Raw genomic sequence first — 6,000 nt, 5'->3', positions numbered from 1 at the left:
CTGAAATTTGGATTGTGGTTTCCAGTGCTAAGAGCTTGAAGGTAAGTTTGCAGTGTGGAGCTTTAGATAGTACACAAAGCTATGCAGATAAGGGAAACATGCTTTACAGAATGACCACAGAGTATTTAAGAGTGACCTTTACACATACTGAAGAGAAAAAGATGAGAGCTGAATAAATCCTCCAATTGAGCACTGAATATTTGCTTTTCCTTAAAAAAATTATAGTGCATGTCATCTTGGTGCTTTGAGTTCATTGGTTTGGGGCACAAAACCTCACACCAAATGAACAGAAATGACAGGAGACTCATTCTTTCTGACATGCTGGTGAGTTCTTTTTTGTTCTCATGTGGTGAAACCGAGGCTTTTTCTTCCAGGCAAATAATTTCCTATTGTTTTTGCCAAAGTTACAAGACTGAAATATTTATGAAGTAAGGAAAAGCCCTGAGACTTGCCTCTTCCCCAGAAAACTATGGGAAAATAGATTGCATCTTTTAATGTAATATCTTGGGATAGAAACTGAATAATGGCTAGTCTACTTACATTAGACATTTCTGTCGTTAGGTTTTGGATAAACCTGGTTATGTTACTGGAAGTTTGCTTACGGATATTTTGTTCCTTGTTTTTCTTTCCTCTCCTGGGACGTGCACAGTTGGGGTCTGCTAAGCCCAGAGGCAATTGATAACCTATCGATTGTGAAGATGGCCTTTCTCTGGCTTCTAGCTTAGTTTTTTCAGAAGTCCAGTACGACCCCATGCCATTCTTGTCAATTCAGTTCACAAAAGAAACCCTGATGAGCCCTTGGAGAGGTCCTTTTCTTAAATACTTTAGGCTATCAGAGGGGTTCATTGGATCCCATGTTGGGCAAGTCCCATGTTCTTAGCTGCTGCTGCTGCTAAGTCACTTCAGTCGTGTCCAACTCTGTGCGACTCCATAGACGGCAGCCCACCAGGCTCCCCCGTCCCTGGGATTCTCCAGGCAAGAGTACTGGAGTGGGGTGCCATTGCATGTTCTTAGATATAAGGTCAAATGGCTTAAAATATGGGATAGGAGGAAAAGCTCCTAAAAGACTGATCTTTTTTTTTAAAAGGCTGACTTTTGATTAATGTGGCACAACCCTTTTTTATAGTTAGTTTTTTTTTTTTCTTCAGGAAATATGAATGTCTAACTTCAAGGATTTATTATCACATTTTGCCCTTCTTCCCTAATAAACTAGTTCTGTTTGTTTGCAGTGTCTAATGCAAATATCTGGAACAAAGTAGATTTGTTGGACTGAACTGATGCGTCCTTGTAGAAGGGAGGTGGGGGTGGGGTTGGAGGTTGGGAGGTGGGAGATGCGGGGTGGGGTGAAGGGGAGTGTTTAAATGGCAGGTGATTCAATCACCAGGGTTTTGAAGGTCAAAACACACTGTTGGCCCCTAAGACAGGCTGTATCATCACCTCCTTGCTCCAGTGGACATGAAAGCTGTTGGGCAGGGACCCTGATGTTCACTGGTGTGGCACTCCGGTCCTTAGCCTTACAGGCTTAAGGCATTGATTTGATCAGTAGGGTTTTTATTCTCAGGCTTCCCAGTTGTGATTGCACACTGGTGGCAGGAGCAGTAAAGTGGACTGGGGCCTTTAAGTGACAATGGACAGAAGAGAATTTGGTCTGATCCCTCACTGTAAAGCCATGCTCACTCCCAAGACAATCTATCGTCTAAAGAAGGATGAGAAGACAATGGTGAGCTAGTTGCACAGTGGAGGGGCTGGTATAGGAAAAACTGCTGTTACAAGTTCTTTCACTAGCCTAAATACTGCCTGCTGAACTGCTGTGTTCTAACACCATTCCTCTGGCAATGTATTGAGGTGGATTGTTGTACTGGTTAATACTTTTTGGATGCAATTAACTAAAATCAACTGAAGTTTGTTGTAGTTCAGTCTCTATTGTTGAGTCTTTGAGACCTACAGCATGCTGGGCTTCTGGTCCTTCACTATCTCCCAGAACTGCTCTAATTCACTTCCACTGAGTCGGTGATACTATCTAACCATCTCAGCCTCTGCTTCCCCCTTCTCTTTTTGCCTTCAATTGTTCCCAGCATTGAAGAGAAAGGGGGCTTAGTATAAGGCCATGCGGAAGTATTATGATTGGGACCTAAGAAAGGGTCTGGAATTCAGAAGTGGAAGGCTTCTTTCAGACCCCCTCTATCTCTTGTTTCTTTGCTTGTCTTTTTCCCTCCCCACCTCCATCTTTCCCTCCTTGTCTTTCTTCCTTTCATGGGTCCCAGAATCAGAGAATCCAATTTGATTCTTGGCTCCACCATGCCTGGCTCTGTGACTCAGGAAAATTTACTTAATTTCCATTTCCAATCTATAATGTGGGGATCAAAATTATGTACCTCACTGAATTTTAGTCAGGGTTAAATGAGATTATGAAAACAAAAATATTTAGCAATCAATTAATATATGTTATATGAAATGGTGGAGATAGAACTTCTGTTTCAAAGTTTAGGTCATGATTGGAAACTATTATGATTAGCCATGTAGCTGCCAATCAGAGCACTAGTTAATCTAAACATTTTCCATATGGTCAACACTCTGCTTGAGTTGTTTTAAAAGGATGGCTTTTTTTAAAGATGATCTGGGGCAGCCTGGGTTCTTCTACTACTGTATTCTCCTGGAAGGGAGCTTCTCTCAGACTGTGAGGAAGCAGGATCCAGCACAGAGGAGGTGAGGACAGATTGGTCTCAGCCAGTGCAGAAAGGTAGGCATCTACCTGAATCTAAGCCACATTATAGCTCCATACTTCTGTGGCTCTGGAGAGTTTTCACCTCTATTTGCATCTGATTGTCCTTTTGATTTAATTTTTGCTTGGTTTCTAATCTGAAAATCCATAGACCGTGAAATATGAAAAACCATATTTTTAAAAACATGTTGGAAAATTCTTACTTCATTTGTATTATTCAGAAACTGTTGACTGTGTCAGAAAGCCAGCTCAAAATAAAGGGAATTTATCAGCTCAACACAACTGAGAAGGCCAGTTCAGAATTAACTGACTTAGGTAGTTACAGTTTTACAACTTTGGGAGTTGCCTTTTTTATTTCTTTTTCTTGGGGATGGTTTTGATCACCACCTCCTGTACAATGTCCCAAACCTCCATCCATAGTTCTTCAGGCACTCTGTCTATCAGATCTAATCCCTTGAATCTATTTGTCACTTCCACTGTATAATGGTAAGGGATTTGATTTAGGTTATACCTGAATGCGGAGAAGGCAATGGCAATCCACTCCAGTACTCTTGCCTGGAAAATCCCATGGACGGAGGAGCCTGGTAGGCTGCAGTCCATGGGGTCACAAAGAGTTGGACATTTACTGAGCAACTTCACTTTCACTTTTCACTTTCATGCACTGGAGAAGGAAATGGCAACCCACTCCAGTGTTCTTGCCTGGAGAATTCCAGGGACGGCAGAGCCTGGTGGGCTGCCGTCTATGGGGTCGCACTGAGTCGGACATGACTGAAGCAACTTAGCAGCATACCTGAATGGTCTAGTGGTTTTCCTACTTTCTTCAATATAATTCTGAATTTGGCAATAAGGAGTTCATGATCTGAGCCACAGTTAGCTCCCGGTCTTGTTTTTGCTGACTGTATAGAGCTTCTCCATCTTTGGCTGCAAAGAATATAACCAGTCTGATTTCAGTGTTGACCATCTGGTGATGTCCATGTGTAGAGTCTTCTCTTGTGTTGTTGGAAGAGGGTGTTTGCTATGACCAGTGCGTTCTCTTGGCAAAACTCTGTTAGCCTTTTCCCTGCTTCATTTTGTACTCCAAGGCCAAACTTGCCAGTTACTCAAGGTTATCTCTTGACTTCCTACTTTTGCATTCTAGTCCCCTATGATGAAAAGGACATCTCTTTTTGGTATTAGTTCTAGAAGGTCTTTTAGGTCATCATAGAACCGTTTGGCTCAGTCTGGCTCAGCTTCTTTGGCATTAGTCATTGGGGCATAGACTTGGATTACTGTGATATTGAATGGTTTACCTTGGAAAAGAACAGAGATCATTCTGTCGTTTTTAAGATTGCATCCAAGTACTGCATTTTGGACTCTCTTGTTGACTATGAGGGCTACTCCATTTCTTCTAAGTGATTCTTGCCCACAGTAGTAGATATAATGGTCATCTGAGTGCAATTCGCCCATTCTGGTCCATTTTAGCTCACTGATTTCTAAAATGTTGATGTTCATTCACTCTTGCCATCTCCTGTTTGACGACTTTCAATTTACCTTGATTCATGAACCTAATATTCCAAGTTCATATGCAGTATTGTTGTTTACAGCATCAGACTTTACTTCCATCACCAGTCACATCCATGACTAAGCATTGTTTTTGCTTTGGTTTAGCCTCTTCATTCCTTTTGGAGCTATTTCTCCACTCTTCCCCAGTAGCATATGCAGCACCTGCTGACCTGGGGAGTTCATCTTTCAGTATCTGTTATGGTCTTCTTGACAGACTGGAACCTGGGGACAGGAGTCAACCTAAAGAAAGCGAAGAAAAGAAGGACGCGGGGGACCCAAGTCTCTAGTGGAGCAAGGGTACTTTATTCATGGCAGCATGTGCTTATATATTGTTATACAAGGAAGCTTTAGGCAGAAAGATAAAGTTGAGCGAAAAACACCGGAACCAGACACTTAACAACAGTAACTAAGGGAATAACAATAGTCACAGGGCCAGAAGACAATCCATGTATTGGAAATAGGAACATGACTAAGTAGTTTTACAGAAAAGTAAAAAGGTTCCTGAAAGGGATCCATGTATGCATTCCACCTCATGACCTCAGTCCTAAGAACTGCATGCAGCTGTGCTCGTTCCTGTTTTCCAGGAACTGATAAGGAACAGAAGGCCCTTGAGAAACAGAAAGCAACATATAGGATTCCTTAAAATTAAACATTCCCTGATAATTCCTCCTTTTTTATTATTTTTGTTAAAAAGGTCCTGACCAATTGAGTTTGTTTAGTTTGAACAATACTTGTTGAAAGGCATCAGTTCAGTTCAGTTCAGTCACTCAGTCGTGTTCGACCCTTTGTGACCCCATGATTCGCAGCATGCCAGGCCTCCCCATCCATTACTAACTCCCAGAGTTTACCCAAACTCATGTCCATCGAGCTGGTGATGCCATTCAGCCATCTCATCCTCTGTCGTCCCCTTCTCCTTCTGCCCCCAATCCCTCCCAGCATCAGAGTCTTTTCCAATGAGTCAACTCTTCGCATGAGGTGGCCAAAGTACTGGAGTTTCAACTTTAGCATCATTCCTTCCAAAGAATACCCAGGACCGATCTCTTTTAGAATAGATCTCTTTTAGAATAGAATGTTCCCCATCTATTTCCCATGAAGTGATGGGACCAGATGCATGATCTTCGTTTTCTGAATGTTGAGCTTTAAGCCAACTTTTTCACTCTCCTTTTTCACTTTCATCAAGAGGCTTTTTAGTTCCTCTTCACTTTCTGCCACGAGGGTGGTGTCATCTGCATATCTGAGGTTATTGATGTTTCTCCCGGCAATCTTGATTCCAGCTTGTGTTTCTTCCAGCCCAGCTTTTCTCATGATGTACTCTGCATATAAGTTAAATAAGCAGGGTGACAATATACAGCCTTGACGAACTCCTTTTCCTATTTGGAACCAGTCTGTTGTTCCACGTCCAGTTCTAACTGTTGCTTCCTGACCTGCATATAGGTTTCTCAAGAGGCAGATCAGGTGGTCTGGTATTCCCATCTCTTGAAGAATTTTCCACAGTTTATTGTGATCCACACAGTCAAAGGCTTTGGCATAGTCAATAAAGCAGAAATAGATGTTTTTCTGGAACTCTCTTGCTTTTTCCATGATCCAGCGGATGTTGGCAATTTGATCTCTGGTTCCTCTGCCTTTTCTAAAACCAGCTTGAACATCTGGAAGTTCACAGTTCACGTATTGCTGAAGCCTGGCTTGGAGAATTTTGAGCATTACTTTACTAGCGTGTGAGATGAGTGCAATTGTGC

General features: G+C 42.1%; 1 protein-coding gene across 7 annotated transcripts in view; it reads left to right on the top strand.

Moving 5' to 3' along the window:
- Positions 1–266: 266 nt before the first annotated feature.
- Positions 267–6,000, top strand: part of SLC4A5 (solute carrier family 4 member 5) — a 124,828-nt gene continuing 119,094 nt past the window's right edge. For all 7 annotated transcript variants that reach the window (XR_011466126.1, XR_011466125.1, XM_070379823.1 and 4 more), the window contains exon 1: positions 267–324. The gene's annotated coding sequence lies outside the window, so the exon portion shown is untranslated. The remainder of the gene's footprint in view (positions 325–6,000) is intronic.

This window comes from Bos mutus, chromosome 11 (genome assembly GCF_027580195.1).
Source record: "Bos mutus isolate GX-2022 chromosome 11, NWIPB_WYAK_1.1, whole genome shotgun sequence".
Lineage (NCBI taxonomy): Eukaryota > Metazoa > Chordata > Mammalia > Artiodactyla > Bovidae > Bos > Bos mutus.
Note: the sequence above shows the minus strand (reverse complement) of the source record. Positions and strands in the feature narration are given on the sequence as shown.